Raw genomic sequence first — 27,572 nt, forward strand, 5'->3', positions numbered from 1 at the left:
GGTGCTGTGAGGGCTGCCTGCGCCATATGCCTTTTCTGAATATGCAGACCAGTTTTATGATGAAAACAATTTGGCTGGCTCTGCCAAACACAGGGGGCACAATCGTCTATGATGGAGGATTGCCATAAGGCCCATGACATACTACAAAATTGCCAGGAAAATGACCCCGTGGAAGCAACAAAATAAGAGTGGGTGATGGGCGTCTTCAGTTCTCTCCATTAGAAGCTGCCTTAAACCAGGGTCATAATATTTGTTGATCCAGTTCAGTATTGTCTACTCTGCCTGGCAGCAACTCTCTTGGACCTCAGACGCTATTCACACCAGCCAATGACAATGCTACCGCTGTGTCAGAGAAGCCCTAACCTTACATTGCCCTGCCCAGTCCAGCTAAGCTGTATGGACATTGGCTTCGAGAGGGCTTGGCTCCACTGCACTGGCTGCTACGGATGCCAGGGATTGAACACAGGGTCTTCTCTTTTTTTAAAATAATTTTTATTGGTTTTGATACAAAGAAGACAAACATAACATACAATGTAGACTCTGTTCCTTCAATTTCCCTCCACCCACAAGACCACTTCTGCCACCAGTAGTGCCCGTGAGCATTGGGAACCAAAGGGGTCCATTTTTAGCTGGGTTTTGACCTCCCCCCTCCTTCCTCCCCCCTCATCCCCTCCCTGCCACTGAGAGGACAGGGATGGAGGTTCTCTGGGGCTCGGTTTTCCCCCAGCTGATTCTTCAGCATAACAATAAAAAAACAGCAACAAAAAACAACAACAATAAAATAGAAAAAAGAAAAAGAAAAAAGAAAAAGAAAATTAAATTTTCCCAGATCTTAATTTCTTAACATTATAATTGTGACTTCCCCAAATCTCTTCCTCCTGGTTTTCCTGACTTCTCTAATCAATTATGGCGGGTTTCTACTCTAGTTCAAAATCTTATTCTTACACTATTAACTTAATCCTCCTCCTTCTTCTTGCCGGCCTCCCACGAGCCCTCCTCTGCCACCAGAGGGACTGGCGGGGCCCAGCACTTCAAAGGTTCCATTTTTTGAACACAGGGTCTTCTCTATGACAGGTAAGTACTCTACCACTGAAGTATGATCCCTTCCAAACTAATCCAACAAATGGAGAGATGGAGATGGTGATACAGGGGGCATTGCAAGGAGCTCGGCAGCATGGGTTGCATAGCCAATGTTCTTATTAGACAAATCCATGGAAGAGATACAGATATCAATAGCTACTAGTCATGGTGTTCTCCCTCCACTCTCAAGTTGTATGCCTCTGTATACTAGTTGCTGAAAGACCTACATTGGCTCCCAGTACGTTTCCGAGCACAATTCAAAGTGTTGGTGCTGACTTTTAAAGCCCTAAACGGCCTCGGTCCAGTATACCTTACCTGAAGGAGCGTCTCCACCCCCATCGTTCTGCCCGGACACTGAGGTCTAGCGCCGAGGGCCTTCTGGCGGTTCCCTCACTACAAGAAGCCAAGTTACAGGGAACCAGGCAGAGGGCCTTCTCGGTAGTGGCACCCACCCTGTGGAATGCCCTCCCACTAGAGGTCAAAGAGAACAACAATTACCAGACCTTTAGAAAGCATCTCAAGGCAGCCCTGTTTAGGGAAGCTTTTAATGTTTGATGGATTTCTGTATTTTAGTGTTTTGTTGGAAGCCGCCCAGAGTGGCTGGGGGAACCCGGCCAGATGGGCGGGGTATAAATAATAAATTATTATTATTATTATTATTATTATTATTATTATTATTATTATTATTATTATTATTATTATTATTATTATATAAGTGAGGAGAGCTCTGGACCACTCAGGTCCTGCTTGTGGGCTTCCAGTTGATCCGACTCAGTAGGTCCCCTAGGTTCTTACATTATGCAGATGGAAGGCAACTTGCTCAACCAATCTTCCTGTTCCTCATTCTCCTGAAGACCCAAGCCTCCCCCCAAAAACCCTCCCCAGAGGACCAGAGGAAGGCACCAGACAGTGAGGGCTCTGTCATATGGGTTTTCAGTGGAAAGAGGCAACTGTCAAACGTTGAGTGGAGGGATCTTGCACAAGTGGAGCTGCTAGTGGAGCAAGATCCCTTGGCCTGATTCCAAGTGATTTCCTCTTTGGCACTGCAGCTCCACAGGGCACAGCCTCCACTGTTCAGGTGGGCTCCCAACCCTCTTGAATCAAATCAGGGGTGATGCAAAGGAGGGAGGAGGGAAGGGCAGCTGTTTTCTACTCACCTAACCATTGGATACAGCCCCCTGCCTCTGTGCAAAGTCAACACATGCACAAAAGCTATATGGGGCTTTTAGCTCACATCTCCTCTAGCTTATACCACTTTAGAGGGACCCCCATTTCACCCTTCAGTGTATGAATTGCAGTCCTTTCCCCACAGAAAGCTAGGTGTGATATGTCACAGCGGAGAACTCCATGTGGCGTGAGAAGTGAGGAAGATTCTTGCTTACTTTGCAGCTTCTGTGGTCTTCCCAGGAACACGACTCTGTGTCCTGTGGGACAATCCCTCTTGGAAAAGCGTGATCACCGAAGCACATCTGACATAACGGAGCCTCAATGTCAGGCTCCCCTTGAGGTATATGCATCACAGTGGACCCCGGGTATTTGAGGCTGCTGGCCTGATGTTTTTCCATGCTCACCATAGGGCTCTTAATCCATCTTCGTACCTGTAAACATAAAACAAATCCTCCATTTAACATCTGCCCTGCGGATTTTCTGACACAGGCTGCTTAATGCAAAGCACATGTGGATAATCAGATGGCGATGACTAACATTTGGAATGGGCTCAGAAGAAAATATATATAATATAAAAAAACAGTCTGAAAGACTGTTTGAGGGAGAATGCACAAATCCACCCTACCCAGAACACCACAAAAACATTATACATTAAGAATAGACATACTGCAAGTGTTAAACGAGTTCAACACGTTTTAGTCTCACTCTGCTCACAGAGTAACAACTTTTATTTTCAATTGCTATCTTAAATGGTCTCCTCATTACTTCCCATTCTGTTGATAGCGCACCCTTGGCAGCAGTGATGGTCAGATTAGGAAGTGCCTGTTTTGCATCCTTGGTCTCCTCTCTGCCTTTTTGCTGTAGCTTTTTGCTCTGAGATCCCACGCATAGGGTGTTACAGTTTAAAAACTATATTGCATTTTCAAGACATCTCATCTCATTCACATTCTAATTTTGCAGTCTGCAGGCCCTTGAACCAATGTGACCTTCACTCCAAATCTGCTTTATCCCTGCCAAATGAATCAAAAGTTGCAGTGCTTTATTTTCCCCAGAGGAACAAATGGCAGCCACAAACTTACAAGGGAAGTTCAGGCTGAATGAGCACAGCAACTCTTCTCAGTAGACCTTGCCCCAATGAGGCAGTTGCGAAGACTGAAGCTTCCCACCTCCCCACAGTTCCCTAAGTCTCTTCCTCCCCAGATCCTTCCCAAGCAGGAACCAGAGAACCAGGCAGAGGGCTTTCTCGGTAGTTGCACCCACCCTGTGGAACGCCCCCCCATCAGATGTCAATGAAATAAAAAACTACCTGACTTTTAGAAGACGTCTGAAGGCAGCCCTGTTTAGGGAAGTTTTTAACTTTTGATGTTTTGTTGTGTTTTTAATATTCTGTTGGGAGCTGTCCAGAGTGGATGGGGAAACCCAGCCAGATGGGTGGGGTATAAATATTACTACTACTACTACTACTACTACTACTACCACCGGTAACTTGAGGCTCCTTCATCTTGTCTCTCTTTGCTCTGCCCTCTTCACTAATCTTTGTGTTCTAGGAGACCAGGGGGGAGGGGAGCTGGTCACAGCAGGAGGGGGAGACCCCCTGGATTCTTCAGCAGTTTGCCTCTTGGCCACACTCCTGTCCAGCGTTTGCTTCTGTCTCTTGATTCTGGACTGCTCCCTGCCACAGACTCTTCCGGCTCACTAAACCCTGTTACCTCTTCAGCTTCCAACACCTCCTCCTCCCGGTCTTTTCCCTCTGTCCACTCATTGTTGTCCCACCACCAATCCCCTGGCTCTGAGCCTTCTTCCCCTAGGGATTCCCGTAGGGGGTTCCCTGGATGGTGCCTCGCCCCTCACCATTCCTCTACACCCAGTCAGTCCATTATGTCCTTGGAGGAAAAGGGGGGGGGATATTAATGCAATAAGAAAAACACTTTGTTTCTCACAGAACAACTGGTCTTTTGGGGAAGTGGGTTTGTTGTGCAAGATCTACATATATCTACGCAAGCTGAATTTGCCCATATGTGGCTGAACCTGCCTCCAAAATAGCAACAGTCAGGTTTCTGTAATCTTTCTGATTCAGAAGACCCTCTCCATTCAACTGTTTAAAAAGCCCCCGAACTAAAAACAAAACAGAACATAGTGCCCAGTTGACTGTATCTGTCAAGTGGGAGTAACTTTACCCTCTCTGACAGGGTTGTTCGGCTGATGAATGAGAAACGCATTGAATGATTGCAGTCACAGTAACACAGGGTGGCTCAAAGATCTGTTGCTGCTTCCTGTGTTGTGTGTGGTGTAATCCAGCATAGAATTTGGGGTGGTTTGTTTGCATGTACTGTATTAGATCCAGGCTCATGCTGTGAATGGGGAAATTAACTGTTTCATGAATCATCATTCCTGCCATAGCAGTAAGAGTACAGCCTGGCATCTGGTAACCAAGGACACAGGTAAACAAACACAATGACTCTGATGAGTTGCTAAGTCTGAATTTTGTGCTGTTGCATTGGCTTGTGGGAAAATCACACAAACATACCTCTCTATGGACACAAAAACAAATAAATGGACTCATCTTCTGGGGAAGGGGGAATATGCCTATCATTTTCCTATGTTTCCTCTGCCTGTGTCTTTCACCCTCTCCAGGACTACTAGTTTCTGTTGATTAGTTTAAATTGTAACTCCTTTGATGTTTCTTTGAGGTCTCCATCCTTTTGTGTCCTTCAACAGTCCAGAACCCCCTGCAGATGGGTCCATGATTCATATAATGTCTGTGCTTTTCCAACAAAGCACAAGATTTAAAACACACACACACACTCACACACAGGGCGAAATGCCGAGTGAAATCATTTTTCCATGATGCAAAAACCAAATGTGTTTTTGATCTGTCTTCTTCTGTTTTTATAATTCCCACATTCCTTAATAGGGTACATGGTCTGTTCTTTTTAGCCTTGTTTTTTTGCCAGACTGTTTTTTAAATATATATATAAAAGCTTTTCATTTCAAGATTTTAAAATGTAATTCACTTATTTTAGTTTGGAAGATCTTCATAGCATTCTTTTTGCCAAAGATCATATAGCCTGAGATTGTTTAGCACATCATAGATGTGAAATCATCAGTGTGTGTTTTGACCTATTTACCAGGGCTTGGTATTGTGACAAGAAACATTATATTTTCTTGGACAAACAGACAGTTTCTTTTTCAACTCGGTCATGCTATCAAAGGCACTGCATTAGGTATATCTACATCTATTTGGTTTTGCATGGATGGAGGGGATCTAAGCTTTATTACATCTGCATCAAAAGCCGATGGAAACTTTCTCCTGGTAACATTTACTTGCCTTACTCTTAAAATGTTTCCACTATGGGTTTTGGCATCGGTAGAAAGATGTAAATTATTTAGAATGAGAACTTCTCAAATTTGACCATCAGAAGTCAAGCCAAGTCAAGAAAAAGTATGTGAATTATTTAGAATTAGAGCTTCTCAAATTTGACCACCAGAAGTTAAGCCAAGCCAGGACAATGTACATGTGAGCTCCTCACTTCAGTATAACTGCTTCCCTAAGCCCAGCAGCTATACATCCTTTGTTCCTGGCTTACTACAAAACCATGAGGAAACTATGATGAGATGAATCAGAGAATAACTCCTGGCTTCCTTAGCTAAGTGGGATGAGCTGGGATGCGATGAGTGATCCAGTGGGCAATGGAAGCAGTCATGGAGGCCCTTCAGAGAGCTGAAAAGAGGGGTATAAATAACTCTTATAAATAAATACAGTGCTTTCATCAGGCCCAGCATCCTTTGACATCATACAGGGCAAGGGCCACCAGAACAGGCATTTACTGTAGGGCCACCAGGGCTAGTCAAAGACATCTTGGCAACTGAGTCGAACCACAAAATGGTGCCTCCCACAGCCAGAGAAGAAGGGGTGAGTGGAGAGCTACATCAGGAACAAGGGGGCAAAAAATATCTACATCAGGTCAGGAGCAGGAGAGGGAGAGATCCCCAGTGCCTCCTATTCATCAAGAAGACACTATAGAAGTGGAATTGGGGGGGGGGGGTGTTGCTGAGGAGGAGGAGGCAGATTGGCCTCCAAGGAGAATGCTGCAGCGAGGGATACATTCCTTGGAGGTCAGATCTGCTGCCCCTGTGGATCCTGCCACCTGCTTCACCTTGCTTCCCTAGTGGCCCTCGCTGCCACCAGTTGATTTAGTTCCTCCATTCCAGCAGTGCAGCAGCCAGTCACTCACCTCTAACTGACACCAGGAATTGTATTTTTGGAAATATAAGATGGCACCTCTCTGGCTCCAGTTGGGGGAGGGGAGCCTACCACATCCAGGTAGGCACATCCAGGAGAGTGAGTTGTGGTTGAGGCACCACTAGGATGTCAAATGGCTGTGGACAGTGGCAGCTTCAATGGCAATGGCTGAAGTTTAGTGCTTAACTAGTGCGTGGGTGGAAGCATTATTGCAATCTCTAGGGACCAGCTTGGATTTGCATCTCTCTGTTTACTGTTACAATTGGGCCACTGGATCCAAGAGAGATTTTCAACCACCTGGTCTCCCAAGCAATAGCCTAGCAACTTACAAGACGTGCTCGCTGCTGCCTTGCAGCCACAATGCTTCCTGTTTAGTGCTGCTGCTGAATTTTATTTTATTTTAAAAGTGCAGATCTGATACCAAAAGCTGAAGAAGATTTAACTACTGCAGGGGAGCAGAGTGAAAATAATGGATCCAGTTTTACTTCTGACAAGATGTGGACAGAGACGTCTGCCACGGAGGAGGCTTAAACCTTTCAACACCTGCCAAGTGCCCCCTACAAATATGCCCAACTGGCTCCCCTATAGTTTTACAGCTGAACTTAGGGGCAGAAATGACTTGCCTCATATCAAGTGATACTATTGGTCCATCTAGCTCAGTATTGTCTACAGTGACTGGCTGGGGCTCTCCAGGGTTTCTGATGCCCTACCTGAAGATTTCCTAGCCCTACCTGAAGATGCCAGCAGCTGCATTCAGGGCCACGGCCCATAAGATGCAAATGTTGAAAGATGGGCAGGCACAGGAGGCTGTAAACACTCTTGTGAGCTAAAAAGTGGAATTGTTAACTAGTTTTAGCAGGTGTGTTGAGTCCTTGAAGCAACAAAGGGCCATAGCTCAGTGGCAGAGCATCTGCTTTCCATGCAGAAGGTCCCAGGTTTGATCCCATTCCCCTGCATCTCCTGGTAGGTCTGAGAATGTCACCTTGTATGAAAACTGAGAGTCCCACTGTCAGTGACTGTAAACAATACTGAGCTGGATGGACCATTGGCCTGACTCACTGTAAGGCAACTTCCTGTGTTCCTAATAAAATGACCAAGAACATCTTTATTGCAGCTGGGCGGATTAAAGGAGGCCAAGATGAATGGAAAGCTTGGTGACTTTAGAAAATAAGCACAAACACTTACTGTTGCTCTTAAGACTCTGCAGAAATGTCCATCACATCCAGCCCATGTTAATTCATCTACTCTACTGCTGGAACCAGCTAAACCCCATTTGATCATGTTTGGTTAGGCAAGGTTCACATGTGTCCAGCCAAGCCCGATGTGGTTTGTTAGCTTAATAGAAGCAGTTTAGGTTTCAGTCCTGTGCGCTGCTCCAAATGAACCCCATAACCCACTGAAAAATAGTTCCTGAGGTCAATTAACCAAAGGCTGGATTTGGCAGAAAGTTCCTGGAAGCTGAGCAGGCTTTTAAAGCTCTTGCATTTTAGACAGCAGAGATAATGAGCACTTGGTATCCTTGTCAGCAGCCCCAACAGCTTTTAGAAATGAACCCTACCTTGTGCTATAGTTATTTTAAACAATTCAGCAAAATAAGCACCTATTATTACTGGAACACACAGTGGAAAAAGTGGATAATTTAATATTGAGATTTGTCCCAAAGCATTTCAAATGTTGAAGAAGAAGAAAAAAGCTCAAAAGACAAAGAACTGACTGGCTTTTTTCTCTGTTGCGTCAATGCCAAGAGCTGATTTTGCATGTGGGTCACATGGGAGACTACTGTTACTTTGCTCTTGAAACAGCCACTGGAAGTCCTCTGATGTAGGGTTGCCATGTTTTGAACAGCAAAAAAAGAGGGCAAATTTGCCAACTTCTACTTTTAACTATGGATCGCTCTACCCATGAAAAAGAGAACATGTCCTGGAAAAAGAGGACATATGGCAACTGGAAAAGAATGGGTTAGTTCTCATGAGAGTCATAATGGTGGTGGCAATAAGCTACCCATTTCCCTCTAAGGAAGTCCTAGCAACATCTTATTTCATTGACGGAGAACCAGTACGCCATATTGAAACTGTAAATTGAGTGGATCTGTGAAAAGTTCAGCCAGTGGTGGCTGGTGCTAGTTGGAGCTCGTGGAGTGGGGAGCAGGACAGCTCATTGTAGGTGGAACCAGAGGTAACAATAGACGGAGTCAACTACTTCTGGTTTCCTCCCCATCATCCTCCTTTGTAGTTTGTATTCAGGGTGGCCAGATTCTTTTTAAAGGCCAGAGCTCCTGTACCTTTAGCAGTAAGATTGAAAATTCCCTCCTCTACACAACTATGTTGGAGCCCTGTTCTCTTTTGCATCCAGTCAATACATACAACAGAAAGGTCGCTCACCTTCTTTCAGGTGTAGAGAACCTTTGGCCCTTCAGATGTTGCTGAACTACAACTCCCATCAGCAAGCACAACCAAAGACTAGGGACAATGGCATACCATCCTCACTTGCTTTGCCATTCTTAATCCATTTGGAAGAGTTTTCTCTTCCCTTCTCCCTCCTTCCCAGTCTTCCCATTTTTAATGAGTCTGGAAAGAAGTGCTTCCATCTCTCTTTTTAGACAGAGAAGACACCAGGAAGCTGCAGCCCCAGTTCGCCAAGCTGAAAAAAACTATCCCTGGAATTACTTTGTACTTCTTGTGTTTGATGGAAAAGCCATCCTGCCATGCCAGAATTTGTTTTTGAAGCATTACTGTTCAGGCAGAGATCCAGAAACAATATATATATTTCTTTAAAAGAGCAAGGCCAGAGCTATGCCAAGTGATCCAAGTACAGATAGTTCAGATATGGTTCAGGTGAGGAGTGCTTATAAGGTAAATATCTGATCTGCAACCTGGCTGGGTTGGAGAGACACCAGTTATTAATCCTAATCCACATTGGAATTGTGACAAACACAGGCACTCATTTGCCCCCAAGGCAGCTGTGCCATTGACACCTTTTGCAAATAGGTATTTCATTTTGCTAATAGGTATTAATGTATTTGTAGAATGTTGGGCTATTTTCTCAGGCTTCTTGGAGCATTTTACTAAACAAAAGCTTGTTGAAAACATGATACCCAGTCATGTTAATTCCTTAGAGAATTGCCACATGTGCAATTGGGCAAGATTTGGTGAGTCATTACAGGATTATTATTTTCCACCGTTCACAGCTTTTCCTGTTATATAACAGTATACAGATATAGCTTTTCATGGATTTGCAGTGGCATCTGTCAGTTCAGTACACTTGGGAACTCAGTCAGCCTTAATTCATAAATCCACCTCATTCATAGTAACCACAAGCAATGTTTCCCATGAGAGAACAATATTGCAATGTTTCAACTGCTTTCAGTGAAAACATTGATCAGCCAGTCAAAGCGATTGCTCTGTGTATGTTCTGAAGGCTACACACTGACTTTGCATTTATGCATGCTTACTTTAGAGTAAGCTCTGCTGGACTCTGTAGGACTTATTTCCAAGCAAACATGCATAGGATTGCTAAACAAGTCCCTTTCAGAAGAGTAACTGGACTGCTGGATTCTACGGTATATATTTATTAGCAGTATCCGAAGGCTGAAGCATTATGATGGAGTCAAAATAAAAAAGGAATGGAGGATTTTTTATGATTATATATTGAATAATAAGATAAACCAAAATCCAAATGGCAGAACATAATTGAACCCAAATTGAAGTTAAAGGAAATATAATAATGTAAATAGAATAAGAATTATGTGATATGGTAAGGTTAATGTGTGTAAATTACAGAGAGGAAAATTGGAAGTCAATATAGAGAAGATGTAAATGATTGTTTAATAAATGATTGTTTTTGACTTGTTTTTTGTGTTTTTTTCCTTCTTTCTTCTTTTCTACTGTAAATGATTCTTTTGTATGTAGAATTTTTTTCTGTAAACATGTTGTGTGCTAACGTTTTTAAAGAACGAAACCAATAAAATCATTTTTTTTTAAAAAAAAGAAGCATTATGATGGAGTCCTTGAGATATTTTTAATGGTATTCTGACTTTTCCAGGAGTCTGTCTCATCGTTTTTGAAACTCAGTTACACCACAGTACTGGGCAATCCTATTATGGGTGGCAGTGAGTTCCAAAGGTCGACCCCATGCGGTTCCCCCCTCTCAAAGCACTTGAGGAATCCCCATATACAACTACTGAGTGCTATGTAAAGGTGTAGAAAATAATGTTGTGCACCACACATCTCAGAGAATGGAGCATATGATTGTACTTAGGGGCAGGGGCCGTCAACAGCACTGTTCAGACATTTGTCAGAACATGTGTGTACTCGGAAGTGGGATACATATGTTCAGAGGAAGCGCCTCAATAAAATTTAAAGAGCCTAAGACCCAGCAGACTACACGTGCTCACAAACTGTAGACCAGAGCTTTCCAAAGTCTGTTAGTGTGGCGGCTGTATGTGTTGCGGGAATGTTCCCCACACTCCTCCCAGGGCTGGAAAGGGGTCCGTTCAATCTCCGGTTTGCCAGGAAAACTAAATTACTGTGTCGTGAAATGATGCATGTCTAAAAAGTGTGTCACCAACCTGAGAAGTTTGGAAAGTTCTGCTATAGGCTCTTGCTTGAATAGGTGTATGAGACAGGGGAGGGGTAGCTAATGTGGGACCCTCCAGATTGGGACATCAGCCCCAGCCAGCATGGCTAATGGTCAGGAGCGTTAGGAGTATAATACAAGGACAGCATTTTGGCTATTTCTGAGGTAAGGCCTGGGCTAATAATCATGAGCAGGCTTGGCCTGCCCCCCCTTTCTATAAGGTATCCTGAGAACATCTGGACAGGGCTTTGAAGAAGGCAGAATTTTCCCATGGCGTGCTCACATCTTTCTCTCTTTTCTACGGTTGCCTGCAGTTAAAGATGTCCTGACTCCAGGTTTAGGGTTTATTCACACTTTCTCTTGTCCCGCTGCTTCCCTCCTGGAGAAAATGGCTATTTAGCCTTCAGTCAGAGAAAACGGCAATTCAAGCCCCTCCCCACCCCCCAATGGTCACTTGTTCTGATCTATCACTAAATAACAGGTTTTAACTCGGAAAGAAGCAGTGCAAGGGATAAACAACTTGGACCCCGTGCTTTCTAGGCATGGCATAAGTGGAAGTGTGGATGAGATCTTAGTCATAAAATGTGCAACAAAGCCTGAATGCTATGTCAGGGATCCAGCAGGCAGCTGGGACTTTGAGGATCAGAGACCTTCTGTTTGTTCCAGGGCACAGAGCTTTGGTGCCTGGGCTGAGCAAGATTCCAAAGTCGCATCCCTTGACCACAAAATAACTCCCTCCAGCTCAGATATTTGTGCTCTTTTTGCACCATTGAAACAAAATGTACTTTGGCGAGCCTTGACTTTCAAAACAAATTATTTTTGAAATGAAAGCGAAAGCTCAGCTTTCACCTTAGAAAGTCAGATTAGGGCAAATCTTGGCACATTCCCAGACATGCAAATCCTGCTGGATGCTTTGACACCCAGTTCATAGCCACTTAACAATTTGTTTTCTTGGCCAGTCAAGGATGGAGATCCTGCTTTCTTGATGTCCCCAGAATGCTGGTGTCAAATTGAATTACAGGCTCAACAAAGTCTCACCACTGATTCATGTTTCTCTTTGTCTCAACCCATTTGTCCCCCCCCCCAAGCTCTCAGTCATTCACTTCTTACTCTGCAGCCACTGTTCCCCCGAATGAATATTCATTTCCCTCTCCAGACAGTAACTTCTACTGTGTTTGAGATCTAGGCCTGCTGATGTGTTTGCATGTATTCTGTGTCTCAGCAATATCAAATGTTTCCTCGTCCCCTCCTGGTCTAGCTGCAGTCCATCTGATCTGCTCTCCCCTTCCTGCAGCATTATCTCATTGCACCTCGGACCACTTTTGCAAATGTAAGGTGCACATTGTATGCAGAGCCCATGGAAATAATCTCCCAGGAACCTTAGGGGCAACCTTCAGGAAATCCACTGTATATGGCCCTGGAACAGATTGTCCGAATGAAAGATACATTGTCCGAGCTGTGTACAGTTGGTTAATTAAGCAGACTGATTAATGCCAGAATGGCAGTTTATATTGCTGCTCCCTGGTTTGACTTTGGTATTTAGTTCTGTTTTGCCTCACTGGAAAATAATACAGTGAGAAAACAAGTTTGCCAGATAACAACCAGATACTGTTTCATTCCAAACTCCACAGTGTGTCATTTTGCTTAATGCACCTATTATTTCAGGTGGGAAATGAGTCACCTAAATATTTTGTTCACTCTTGGAAATTATCTAGGAGTGTGAAAATGGCATGAAACTAAACGACAGAGGTCACTGTGGCAGTTTTGGTCTTGAAACAGAATTATTTCAACATTTCTCAAAACTATTTTGACCCTCTTTCCTGTTCCACAGTCCAGCACAGCCTGTTTCTTTCACTGGTGAAAGTGCTGATAGTTTCTGCTGAATGGGAGGCTCGGTGGATGGGGCCAGTAATCCAACACTGGTTTTAGCAGAGGAAAGGAAAGTGTTGTGTAGTGGTTAAGTCAGGGATAGCCAAAGTGGTACCCTCCAGATGCTGTTGGACTGCAACATCCATCATCCCGGACCGTTGACAGTGATGACTAGGGATGATTGGAGTTGTAGCCCAACAACATCTGGAGGTACCACAATGTGTACCACATTTACTGCCTCTTGGTTAGGCTGGCAGGCTAGAAGTGGGGAGACTCAGCTTCACATCTCCAAAACACATTGGGTGACCTTCAGCCTCTCTCTCTCTTTCTCTGCCCAATCTACTTTACAGGATTGTTCTGATAAAAAGGAAAGGACAGGGAAGAACCATGTGTGTTGCCATGACACTGGAGAAAGGTGAGATATAAATGTAAGAAGTACATGTCTGAACCTTTCCTAAAGCTACACCCAGGGGAATGCCAAAGTGACAAAGCAACAGCAAAGATAGGATGCCCTGTTAGATCAGAGGGAAAGTAGCCACTTCCACCAACCCAGTGTTGAAGCAAAAGTAATAATAAAAAAATCCTTCCAGTAGCACCTTAGAGACCAACTGAGTTTGTCATAGGTATGAGCTTTCTTGTGCATGCACACTTCACACGAAAGCTCATACCTATAACAAACTTAGTTGGTCTCTAAGGTGCTACTTGGAAGGATTTTTTTTTTTACTACATCAGATCAACACGGCTACCTACCTGCAACCAGTGTTGAACATTGGTCTTCTGCCAAAGGGTACTCAACAACTCTTGGCTCCACTGCTGCACTGCTGCTCCCCCTCCCCCTAAAATACAGACTGTTCTTCCTGTGCCATGCCCCCCACACTTTTTTGAGCCACTGAACTCATGCACATTGGGGCCATAGGCCTCATATGCAGAGACATCAGCTTATACAACCAGCACCATGCCAGAAACACCATATGCGTGAAAACATTGGGGGGGGGAATGGAGTGTCGGAATTATATCCAAGGTATCATTCACCTCTAAGCATATGGAGACGATTAAGCATGTTATACTTAGTTACTTTAAAGAGGGAAGTTTCTAGGTTGAAGTGCATTTGGGGTACACACATGTGTTTTGTTGTGCTGGGAAGTCCCTCTTCAGATAAAGAAAGAGTTGCATATAGTGTTTCACTAGCCTTGGGGAAGCTTGGATTCTGGTCCCCACTCTGCCAGGAAGCGCAGCTGATGACCTTGGGTCAGTAATTCTCTTCCAGCCTAATCTACCTTACAGGGTTGTTGTGAAGATAAGGTCGGGGAGGGAAGAATCATGTATATCACTGTGCAAGTGGAATAAAAATGAAATCACTAACAATAGATAGAACGTATTGAACTGCATCCTTTAAGTGTCAGGGGAATTATAAAGCTCCCTACTGATCTGCTTATTTGCCACAAGTGCCTTCACATTGTTCCCCAAATGGTTCTTGTCTAAACAAATGAATAAATAAACTAAGAAATCAAGTACAAGTGGTGGTTGCGGTGGGGTTGTTGACTCAATCTTAGGCAATGGAATGCTTGTTTTTCAATAGAATCACTGTCTGTTTTGATGCGCTGCACATGCTCTCAGTGTGCATTATGGGTATCGGATGCCAAACACTGTATTGTACATGACACAAGCAAAATATCCTCCTGATAGAAGCTTTTTTTTTTAAATGCTTTTGTGCTAGACATAATGCAGGCACAATGAATGGATCCTGTGTCATCCAAATCATTCTGCTTATAGCTTATTTCATAGAATGGCAGTACAGACAGGCCAGACCGTCGAACTCGTAATCTGGTGAACCGGGTTCGCGTCCCTGTTCCTCCACATGCAGCTGTGGGTGACCTTGGGCTAGTCACACTTCTCTGAAGTCTCTCAGCCTCACTCACCTCACAGAGTGTTTGTTGTGGGGGAGGAAGGGAAAGGAGATTGTTAGCTGCTTTGAGACTCCTTAAAGGTAAAGGGACCCCTGACCATTAGGTCCAGTCATGACCGACTCTGTGGTTGCGGTGCTCATCTCGCATTATTGGCCGAGGGAGCCGGCGTACATACAGCTTCCAGGTCATGTGGCCAGCATGACAAAGCCGCTTCTGGTGAACCAGAGCAGTGCACGGAAATGCCGTTTACCTTCCTGCTGTAGTGGTACCTATTTATCTACTTGCACTTTGACGTGCTTTCAAACTGCCAGGTTGGCAGGAGCTGGGACCGAGCAACAGGAGCTCACCCTGTCACGGGCATTCGAACTGCCGACCTTCTGATTGGCAAGCCCTAGGTTCCGTGGTTTAACCCACAACGCCACCCACATCCCTCGTTTGAGATTCCTTAGGGTAGTGATAAAGCGGGATATCAAATCCAAACTACTACTACTACTACTACTACTACTACTACTACTCCTCCTCCTCTTCTTCTTCTTCTTCTTCTTCTTCTTCTTCTTCTTCTTCTTCTTTCTTCTTCTTCTTCTTCTTCTTCTTCTTCCACAACTCATGGCCCACCAAGCCAAATGCAACCATGTAGGGCTCACGAAGGGCGCAAGAAACCACCTGTTTTTGCAGCCTGCAAGGGACCAACAAAGCTCTGAGATTGCTTGGGAGGCCACGATGCAGGACTGCCTTCAACTTGGAGGATGAGAAATTGTACAGGCCTGCCATGAGCTTGGCTCAGGGGTCTTTCAGACTGTAATCCTACCTTGGAGTAAGTTCCAATGCAGGGGATTACTTCTGAGAAGAAATGTATGGGATTACCAAAATAATCACCATGGTCCATCACTGTGTTTCAGATTGACAGCTCAAGAACACAAGCTTGGGATCCCTTAACAGCAAAGGGGTTACTAATCAGATCCTAAGCATGCACAATTGCTTAAGGCAGTGGTTTTCAACCAGTGTGTTGTGGCCTTGAATGATGGTCAGGGGTATCACAGGCAATACTGGCTTCTGTCCCTCTTTCCTTCCCTCCCTCTTCTGATGCCCTCTCACATCTCTGCCTCCCAAAGGCTTGTGCAGCTGTCAGTTGCAGCGGCCCTGGCTACAAGCTGCCCAGGCGAATGGTGCCTCTGGGGCTGGCCAGGGGGTGCTGGTAGCCAGGAGCTGAGGCAGCCTCAGAGTAAGCAAGCGAGCAGGCGAGGGAGCCCAGCCAGTCAGTCCACCAACCTTGCTGTTGGGAATGGACAGACAAGTGGGAGGCCAGGCAGGTGGGCAGGCAGGCACTGCTGTGGCCTTTCTTGTGCTTGCTGTGTACAAGGCCTGCCTGGGAGCTGAATGCCCAGTGCTGAAGGGAAACCTTTCCACCATGCAGGCCTGGCAGCACCCACTGGCCTCACATTCTGGCCTCACATTCACCTTTGGCCAGTCTCCATTGGGCCACAAAGGCTGGGGGTATTCTCTCCCAGGCCCTTATGGGGCAGTGTGAGGAGGCACTTCTCTTTGGGGCAGGGGGGCAGCTCAGAGACTAGGGGCAGTGGTGACTGCTGCCAAGGAGAGGGGAGAGGAGGCTGAGGGAACACTCCAAAAGGGAGGGTGCTCGAAAAGGGTTGAGGGACTGCTGGCTCTGTAGACAAGGGGTAACATAACCAGGGGCAGGGCAAGGGAGGGGCGGGGGTCCCGGGGTGGACCGCCCCACCCCATCCCTTGCCCTGCCCCTGGTTATGTTACCCCTTGTCTACAGAGCCAGCAGTCCCTCACCCCTTGAGTTGTGCCATTGGCAAACCGCCCGCCGGCACATATGTGGTGTGCACCGTACTTGCAGCGCATGTGCGGTGCCGCTCAAGCACCTTACCGATGGCGGCGGGATCCATCTGCAGTGGCGGGAATCAGATCCGTCCGCCGCCACTGCCTGTATGGTTGCCGTGCAAGCAGTAGCCCGTATGGACGCTGTGCAAGCAGCAGCCTGTACAGCCGCCACATGCAAGCGGCATTCCGTACGGAGTGCACATGTGCAGGATGCCGCACATGCGCAGTCCATAAGGGCTGCGCCGCCCTGGGTGTTGGAGAGGGTTCCGCCACCACTGGACATAACTGGGCTCCTGAGCCTCACAGGGATGCCACAGAAAGAATGTAGCTGGTCAAGGGAGCCATGGACTCAAAAAGGTTGAAAACCTCTTGCTAAAGTTCATGAGAACATGGCAAACTCAGATTGACAGCTAGCCCTACATTCTCTGCAAAAATCAGTGCATGTTCAGTGGCACACTGAAGTTCACTGGTAGACTATAGTCGATCCAGCATTAACCAAGACAATGCAAGTCCAGGTCTGAATTGCTATGCTGTTATATACCCTGTTTTCCCGAAAATAAGACATGCCCATAAAATAAGCCATAGCAGGATTTCTAAGCATTTCCGCAATATAAGCCAAACCCCGAAAATAAGACATGGACGTGGTGCCTCCCGGCAACAGCTTGCTGCCCTCAGCCATGCCGTGCCGCGCAGAGCCCTTCCGGCTGGAATAAGACACCCCCCCGAAAATAAGCCATAGTGTGTCTTCTTGAGGAAAAATAAATATAAGACAGTGTCTTATTTTCGGGGAAACACAGTAGCAGTATGAGGAGCCGTAGGATTTGGTAGAGCACATTTGCATTCTAAGCTTTGTTCCTTGGCTTCTGCAGGCAGAGCTGGGAAAACTGACACCATGAAGAACTGTTGCTAGTCAGTGCAGAGAATACTAATCTAGTTGGACCAATGGTCTGGCTCAGTGGAAGGAAGGTTCGTCTGCTCCCCAGAGTCAGAGAGAGACAGATGGAGAGAAGAAGGCTTGACTGGGCAAGGCTGAATTCTACACAAGCTCTCCATCCACATGATTCCACAGTAGCATAATGGACAAGAGTATCATGTCATCCTCCATAAACATCAAACAGGCAGTGACAACATCAAAAATATTTCAGACATTTATACTGCATTGTCTCTTTTCTCAGCCTGCTGTTCTTCCAAGCACATGGTTACAAACTGCAAGAAACATATTGCCTGCCTTAGTTTTTTTTTTTAAAAAAATTCTAATAGATTTGCAAAAATCCTTTGCTAGGACCACTGCAACACAAATCCTTGTTTTGGAAACAGATGATGTGAAGCCAGCAACAGTGATTCACCAGTTGGAGTCTCAGGGCTGGAGGCTTCCTCATAACTGCTTGAGCACTAGGAAGTCTATGTCTGAGGTGGCTTGCTTTCATTTCCTTATTCCACATGCCCAGTTGTTTGTACAGTATATGAATATATGTGAGAGGATTCCAAAGTCCTTTCCTGGTAAACAACTTCCCCTGGCATGCAGACAGGGTACAGCTTTAATAAGACTAAAAATATACATTACATAAGGGAGGGCTATCATCTTTAGTGAAAAGCCCTCCAGGTAGCAGAGCATCTGGGAATTCATTTTGGCGCCCATACAGCCTCATTGGAAAGCATCGGAGTTTGGGTCAATGTGACCCAGACTGAACAGAAGTGGCTCGGATTTCCTTAAAAACTAAGTGATTCACAGACAGGAGAGAGACAAGAAGGCAGGCAATGCATAAAGCCTAATAACAGATGCTAGATAACATATAATTTTGCAAGTGGATACATGAAAAACACACATACCAGGATGGACTTGTCTTTATCAACACACAATCAAGCCCTGTCTGAGCTCTGTTTTTCCTGTTTGATTCTCATCCTGATGAGAGTGCACTTCCCCTTAGAAGTACATTTATATGATGGTATCAGTTTATTTTACCTGTGGCAATCGTACAAAGCGCAACCAGGAACTTGTAAACAATCTGCATTGCTTGCTGTTGTTTAGTTACTTATTTATCTGATGGATTTATAGCCCGGTCTTCCTCCACTATGGAGCACAGGGTGGTTCACAACAATGATGATAACAAAATGCCATGATCATAAAAAAACAATTTCTGAAAGCAAGAAATAATATAAAATAACAGTGAACAGCGGTGCTAAAACTCTCTGCAGAATTGCATCACAGGGGCTTAGAAAACATAAAGAGAGGCCTTCTGGATCAGACCAAAGGCCCTTCTAGAACAGGATGCTAGAGTCACCCCAGGAGGACACTGGAGGGTAGCACTATCTCTGTCATTCTTTGAAGGACGATCATCAAACAGTGTGACCAAGTTTGTTTAAGTGCTGTAAAAAGATCTGAAGCCAGACTGAAATCGGTCAAGATAGCCTGTTTCCTTCAGGGTATACCCTCCAATATTTCTCTGATGAAAATAGGGATATCCTATCACATAATAAGAATTTTACTATTTATACCCCACCCATCTGAATGGGTTGCCACTCTGGGTGGCTTCTAACATATATAAAAACATAATAAAACATTCAACATTTTTTTTAAAAAACCTTCCCTATACAGGGCTGCTCAGATGGCTCAGGGGTCAGATAACTCCACACCCTCCAACGTTTCTCTGATGAAAATAGGGACGTCCTAAGGAAAAGCAGGACATTCTTGGATCAAATCAGAAACTGGGATGGCTTCTGTAAATCTGGGATGTCCCTGGAAAATAGGGAGACTTGGAAGGTCTGTCAGGGTTGATTGCAGCTGGCTTGTCAACATCCTCTCCATCAACTTGGCCAACCACTCTGTCAATCACTTTGGTGGTGGCCGTGAAATATACAGTGGAACCTCGGGTTGCGAATGTGATCCATGCGGGAGGCACGTTCGCAACCCGCAGCCTTTGCAACCCACAGCGCCATGTCTGCGCATGCACGTGACTTGCATGTGCGAGCACCGAAACCCAGAATCAACCTGTTCCGGTACTTCCAGGTTTGGCGCGTCCATAACCCTAAAACGCGCAACTTGCAGCGATCGCAACCCGAGGTATGACTGTACAAATGAAGGCTGTGACTGTGTACCCCTGTACCTCAGAGTAAACCCTATTGAACTCAATGGGACTTGCTTCTTAGTAGACATAAGTAGGATTGCACTGCTAATGACTTGCCTTAGGGATGGGGAATATGTGACCCTCCAGATCTTGTTGGACTCCCACTCCCATCAGCCTGAGCCAGCATGGACAGTTTACATGTATGATGTGTGTTGTAATCCAACAACATCTGCAGGGCCAGCTATCTCCCAACCAAAACCACAGTTAGAATGGTGTTACTTTGTTTCCTCAAACGTTGCAAATTAACTTAAACTTCCAAAATGGCTGTCATTTAACATTGTTAAATCACCACAGATCATTGCCTCTGACCACCTCAGGCAGGCAGTCCAAAACCGAGACCAGGCCGAGAGATGATAGCAGCCAGGCCGAGAGATGATAGCAGCCAATAATCCACAGGCAGCTCAGAAGTTAATTTCAACAAATGGTATCCTTGAGGCCATTCTTGCTGCTTCAGTAATCTGGTTGCAAGCCAAAGTAAAAGGTGGACAAGATGAGCAAATCCACCTGCCAGAGAGAAAGCCAAAATAGAGAAATATTTCTCCCCTGAGAGGATTGGAGGAAGGATGGAGTGTATAAACTAGAGACTCAAGGAGGAACCAGCACTAAAAGCATTAAAGGAATTATTCAACAACACAATAAATCAAAGCTGCAAACCTAGTTATTAAAAGTGCAGCCATCCAACTTGGACCCCGGGGGGGACATAACCAGTGACATTACTCACAGATGAGCCACTGTCAAGACGAAACGTACAAACTATGAGATAAACAGCAGGTTCTAAATAATAATAATGAGCTGAGATACCTATGTTCCTCCTGGGGACCCTGCCGCTTCTTTTCTGCAAGGTTTTAGACAGGCAATGTCTAAATTATAGTGCCCCTACTCTTGAGGGATGCATTTAGGGTGACAGAATATTGCTATTCAAACACTCCAGTGGCTGTGGGGAGACTTTTCATGCATGCTTACAGCTCCACTTCCTACACTGGATCCTAAAGCTTGGAAGAGTGGAAACTGAAATAATAGAAGATGAAATATCTAGAGTGCAATCCTGCACACAGGTAGGCTACTTAAATCCCACCGATGTCAAAGGGCTCATTTAATCACCGTACTGTGTTTGCAGCCACACAGCTCCATCTGATTCAAACCCTCCAACTTTTCTCTGATGAAAATAGGGACGCCCTATCGCATAACAACAACAACAAGAATTTTTCTATTTATACCCCACCCATCTGACTGGGTTGCCATTCTGAGTGGCTTCTAACAGATATAAAAAACATTTTAAAAAATAAACATTAAAAAACCCTTCCCTATACATAGCTGTCAAGTACCCCGTATTCCCCGGTAAACCCCTGTTTTTCCTTACAATTTCCCGGCGGTCTCCCGTTTGAGCTCCTCTCCCGTAAATCTCCCTTAAATCCGCTCCTGCCGGCAGCGATTTTTCTGGTGCCGGTTTGCCCATCAATGGGCACCAGAAAATGGCCGCTGCTGGTGCTGGAAATAACTTCTACGCATGCCCGGCGGCCATCTTAGGGGTGGCCACTGGACAACTTCCCGTGCAACTTCTGGTGCCGCTGCTGCTGCTGATTCTGTATTTTTCTGCAGGAGATTTGGCAGGTATGTACAGGCCTGCTCAGCAAGGGCATAGCAAGGGGGTGCACTGGGGGCGGGACGCCCCGGGTGCCACCTTGGAGGGGGGTGATACTTGGAACCCCCCCCCCCGTGACTCCCAAGCCGAGCCCCGCTGCCCAATAAAAAGCCTCGCTCGGCACGGCGGCGGCTGGCTTGGGAGGCGCGCTTTGCTTGAGGGTGCTGCATCCATATGGGCTACCGCTCTCACATGCTATCCGTACGGGATGCCGCCGCCCGCGAGCAGCAGCCGTATGGACTGCGCATGTGCGGCACCCTGTATGGAGTGTGCGAGCGTGGGATGCCGCACATGCGCAGTCCGTACGGGGTGCCGCACAGGCACCTCACCAGGTACCATCTGGGCTTGGTACGCCACTGCTGCTCAGATGGCACAGGGGTCAGAAAACTCCATACCCTCCAACATTTCTCCATAGGGACGTCCTAAAGAAAAGAATCAGAAACCGGGATGGCTTCTGTAAATCTTGGACATCCCAGGAAAATAGGGACACATGGAGGGTCGGACTATGTATGCCTTAATGGACAATATATAAAAGGCCTATTTCAAGGAAGCATGCATAGGGATTGTTGCAGCACTGAATCAGATTTGTAGAAGTGTAGAGGAAGCTCCTGTTGGATTTCAGTCACTTCTAATAGCTCTCAGTGTTTTGCAAGAGGACTATAGGGAATCCACTCTGGGAAATCTCCCCATCTTGTACCTCTCTGCTATCTGATATGGTTCGTATTGAGTCAGGGCTTCATTCTGGACTGGAGAAGCCACCCCTCTATAGTATGTATTTTTATTAGAATTATAGCAGTTCTTTCCAACATGCATCTATACAAATAAATGGGCACGGGGTGCCAACTTGAATAAAATATTGTGTGTGGGGGGGTGTAAGCCCACCCTGCATAATTGATCATATGACACAGTGCATGCATACCATTTGAATGGCAATGCCCACCCACTTTTGGGGGGCACAGCTCCCTCAAATATTTTATTGGGGAGCCCAAAGGGACCTTGCCCCCTAGGAGTTGGCTCCTTTGAATGGCCATATGCCAGCTTATGCCATAGCTGCCAAGTTATCCCTTTTTAAAAGGGATTTTCCCTTATGCTGAATAGGCTTCCTCGTGAGAAAAGGGGAAACTTGGCAGCTATGGCTTATGCAAATCCTCTTTGGGGCCTCTTTTTTTTGGCATTTTCAATCTGAAGGCCCTCTGCCTGAGTCCTTGGAAAGCCACTGCTGGCCAGAGGCATGGCTCTGTGCCAGGCAACTTCGTATGTGTACAAACAGCAGCATTGCCATAGCAAATACTGCACCACTGTGTAAATACAGTAATAAGGGAAGTAGAGTAAGATTTTGCTGAGAAAAAGTCAGAATAATAAACCAGACTAGAGTGCAGACCGGGGAAGTATATAAACAGCGCACGGACTGAACCCCTTACATTGAGGGAAAGAATGTAAACACCAGGATCCCAAGTTTCTTTAAAATTACCATGAAACTAAATATCCTTGTAGCAATAAATCTGAGCCCTTGCCTGGGGATGAGCACCAAAGGGAACGATGTTATCCTTGCACAGGCCCTGAGGGAGAACTATGCATTCGCTTCACATTCCTGTGGGGACAAGATTGCTGAACAAACATGCGAACCTACTGATTAGTGGCCATCTCTGGTTAAAGAATAAATCTTTAGAAAAACACACCTGGAGAGATGCTTGACACCGAAGAAAGTGAACATGGAGCAGTCCTGAAAGTGAAATCCAACGCTATACATATTTAGTAGGCTTCCCAGCCAGACGAAAAATTGAGGGGGTGGGGTTAGTTACATAAGCTGCTTTCCGTTTCCCTTTGAATTGGGCTTGGGTGCGATTGAAAATTACTTGATCCAGATGAAAGCAGGCACCTGAGCCAATTTATTCAGGCAAGTGTCATTAGGGAGGTTTATGTTTATAGGAAGAAATAGCGAGGACTTTCAAACATATTGATAGCTTTAGAAATCGTGTCACTGCCAGAGATCAAGTGAGGGAGAGGGAGGGAAGAGAGACTCCTTGTGGGATCTCATGTTTATTTGCACATTTACAGCAAGGTGCAGGAGCTGCAATCAGATATTTCTGCATTCAGACTCAAAGATGCTCGTAACTTCCTGAAAAGATTCATTAGGGAATCCTTGCCTTGGAGCTCGTCTGGCTCCTACTTCTCTCCAACACACTTGCCCTCCAGATACTCGTTGGCATTCATGAGATGCTCTTTATGGATTCCCTTTGATCTGAGGCATCATCAAAGGCGAGCCAATATCTCTGAGTATTTATTCATGAATGTCTCCAGTAAAAGTAAATGTGATCTGTCTCACTCTGAAACTCTGTCCTAACACCAACAAACCGATCCAGCCCAAATCAAAGCACTTTGAGGCCTGGCAGATTTCAATGGAATTGTTAAGCACAGCTTTCAGTCTCTCCTATTGAAATCAATGGACCTTAGACATGCTTTATGTCAGTCACAAGGTGTCTGAGCTGATGATTTAGCTATGAAGAGAGGGAAGAATGCTGCACTCCTAATCCAAATATATGCTTATGCAACAGCCATGACTACATTTGTGTTGCCCTGGTAAGGTGGTCCAAACAGGAGCAGCCAATGGGAGGACAGGAGAAACTAAATATAGCATCCCATTCCCCTTTCAACCTGTTTGCTGACTGAAGGGTGAAGCAAGGTTAACGGGAAGACTATCAAGCCCGAGGGTAGTTCTGCTAGTCTCTTGCAGAAGGAACAATAAGTTTAAAGTTTTAGGGCACTTTAAAAACATAATGCAATAATGCATTATGCCGGAGTATCCTTGTTCATCAAATGCATGAAGGTTACCTTCAGTTGGTAGGGGAGGGATATATAGTGTTTCAGTCACGTACTTAGGGCTTAATTGCATCTGGGAGTGAGGTCAATTCAAATTCTTGAATGTCTTCCTTTGGGCACAATTGCCAAATGGAGGGGATATGTGAGCTGCCCTGTGGATAGAGCTTTGGAAATGTTGGTCATTCTGCATTCCACAAGGGGAAGGCAAGTGTCTAATCTCCCAGTCTGATAGGGGAAAGGTATCTCAGTGGAAGGGGAAAATGGTACCCTGCAGAATCCGAAAGCCAGTATCCAGGCAGTATCTTTGAAGAAGTGAAAGGCTATCAATGGCTACTAGCCATGATGGCTGTGCACCACCTCCACTATCAGAGGCAATAGATACCGGTAGCTGGGGATCATGAACAGGAGGCAGCTATGTGCTCATGTGCAGTTTGCACATGAATCTAGTTAGTTACTGTGAGAACAGAATGCTGGACTAGATGGGCCTTTGGTCCGATCCAGAAGGGCTCTAAGTTCCTGAGAAAACTGTGCAGTTTCAGTACCATGGTTTTAATAGGCACTGACACTCACTCCTTGCAGATGACATTCATTGATTTCACAGTGTGACAAAACTATGACATTCATTTCATTTTCCCAGGAGCTCTTATGCAGCTTCTTTGTCCGCCAAAGCAATGCAGTGGCCTATTTGGCAACATCCTGCATCAAGGACTTCTGTATTGTTCTCTTCTCGCCAGACGTGCTCATAGTTTCTGACTTTGCACTGGTCTAGCGCCAGCTGGGATTGTCTAAGGAGGGCAGCCTACAGTAAGTGATGTTACGGCTGCTGAGATGAGTTATGATAGCAGAACTGTCATCATACTCAGCAGATGAGCAGCTTCCAAGAACTGCATTCCAAATTCCCTGTCCTTCCCTGAGCACAGATATAGACACGTTCGGTGAGGCACATCCAACATGCACGGGAGAGGGATGGGAATATCATATCGTTCCTCTTGTCTGCAATCATTCAAATGGCATGAATGGTATGAAGGGCAAGGTAATGTTAAAATGCCCAAAGGTATCTAATCCCAATCAGATCTTCTTTTTTGGATGAAGCATCCTTTCACAGTTTTGCTGTATGTTCCAAAAACAGAGTGAGAGGCATCTGCGGGTGTTGTGTGTTTAGAGACCAGAGACAGCAATAAGGCTATACAGTACTGTACTTATTAGACGCGGGTGGCGCTGTGGGTTAAACCACTGAGCCTAGGGCTTGCCGATCAGAAGGTCGGCGGTTCGAATCCCCGTGACGGGGTGAGCTCCTGTTGCGCGGTCCCAGCTCCTGCCAACCTAGCAGTTTGAAAGTACGTCAAAGTGCAAGTAGATAAATAAGTACCGCTCCAGTGGGAAGGTAAACGCTGCTCTGGTTCGCCAGAAGCGGCTTAGTCATGCTGGCCACATGACCCGGAAGCTGTACGCCGGCTCCCTCGGCCAATAATGTGAGATTAGCACCGCAACCTCAGAGTCGTCCGAGACTGGACCTAATGGTCAGGGGTCTCTTTACCTTTATTAGATTAAGTGGTTTATTTTAGAGTACTTTCCTTGCTCACATTTAACATGCAGACTCATGCTTTCCCTTCCTGAATTTTCTGTGAGTCCTAAAGTGGACTAATTTATCCTTAGCTCAGAGCACTTTGGAATCCTGGTCTGGATCAAGCAACAGATCTGTCATAGACATTACAGGAGATGGACTGAAAAATGTGGAGAGTTGGCATGTCTGACACTTCAAGCCTCCTCTATGTATGATGTTAGAAAGGAGATCTCATAGATATAATAATAATAATAATAATAATAATAATAATAATAATAATAATTTATACTCCGCCCATTTGGCTGGGCTTCCCCAGCCACTCTGGGCAGCTTCCAACAAAATATTAAAATACAGTAACCAATCAAACATTAAAAGCTTCCCTAAACAGGGCTGCCTTCAGGTGTCTCTGCCTTTTATTCTCTGCCTTTCTCCTCTCAGTACTACACCACACATCTACTACACACTGATACATATGGATACAGAGTTACCACACTGTAGAAGAGATCCAGCAGAGGCAAAGGGATGAATAATAGAATCATAGAATTGTAGAGTTGGAAGGGACCAAGGGTCATCTAGTCTAACCCGCTGAAATGCAAGAAACTTAACTAAAGCATTCATGACAGATGGTCATCAAAAAACCTCCAAGGAAGGAGAGCCCACTACCTCTCGTGGGAGTCTGTTCCATTGTCAATCAGCTCTTACTGTCAGAAAGAAAGATCATCCAGATGTTTTGTCAGAGAAGTGATATGGAGGAGATATGGAGATTTCTTCATCCTCATAATTTCCCCTTTCGCTTTCCCTTTGCCTGATTGCCTTTGTCCTTTTCATGCTTATATTGCCACCTCACAAATGTTTCAAGACCATCTCCCTTGTGGTTTTAGTTTGTGAGAGCACCAAGAGATATCTTTGGGGCCACAAATAATTGATGTACTTCGTGATCAAGGATGTTTTCTTGGATTGCTGTTGGAATAGCAGTTTTAAAAATGGTGCTGGTTGGGCTTGCTCATCCTTCTCAAATTTACGCATGGATTATGAGAGTTCATAAACTTGTATATACCCTACCTACATAGCCCCTACCAAACTGAGCTTTCACTTGAGAGTCTGAAAAGCACTGGACATTCTCTTTCCTTCTTTTGATTATGTTTTGCTCAAGCCAACCATTTCATGGCCTTAGGAGCAGCCTTTTAAAAAAAAAAAGCTTTCATGAAAACGTCCAATTTTGTCAGCTTCTCAGGAGTATTTCTCTCATTTCACCTTGTCCTCCTCCCCATCTGCTTAGCACATGGGATGCTCAGAGGGGGTCTGCTCTGCTGAATGCACGAGATAAACACATTCTAAGTCTGTTCCAAAGAGAAGCTGAGCACCTGTATTTCTTTTACTAGACACAATTAAACTTCAGTGATTCAGTTGCCCAGTATCAGGGGAAGAAAAGTATGATGGGAAAGACATTTGCTTCTTATTTGGGTTGCAGCCCACCAGAGTCTTATTTTGTTGAAATCTGTTTTAAATGCTACTTACTAACAGTTGAAGAAAGGGGCGGGGGGAGAGAATGCCTCCACCTTTTTTTAAAAAAAAGCATTAGACAGTTTTAAAAAATAGGCAACAGTCCCAGATCTAGCTGGCATTTTCAAGATTTCCCCTTCCGCCTCCCGAGGGAAAAGCCATTATCATCCTAAAGAGTCTAGTTTGCAGTGGTTTCTTGGATCTATTCCTGAGTCTGCAAAAGTAATGT

The 27,572-nt window shown here is 45.3% G+C and overlaps 1 long non-coding RNA gene across 1 annotated transcript in view; it reads right to left on the reverse strand.

The window, feature by feature from the left end:
* Positions 1–27,572, reverse strand: part of LOC148686263 (uncharacterized) — a 50,765-nt gene that overhangs the window by 14,610 nt on the left and 8,583 nt on the right. The window contains exon 2 of the long non-coding RNA XR_015948978.1: positions 2,463–2,678. This is a non-coding gene — a long non-coding RNA (uncharacterized LOC148686263). The remainder of the gene's footprint in view (positions 1–2,462; positions 2,679–27,572) is intronic.

Source organism: Zootoca vivipara, chromosome 3 (assembly GCF_965207765.1).
Source record: "Zootoca vivipara chromosome 3, rZooViv2.hap1.1, whole genome shotgun sequence".
Lineage (NCBI taxonomy): Eukaryota > Metazoa > Chordata > Lepidosauria > Squamata > Lacertidae > Zootoca > Zootoca vivipara.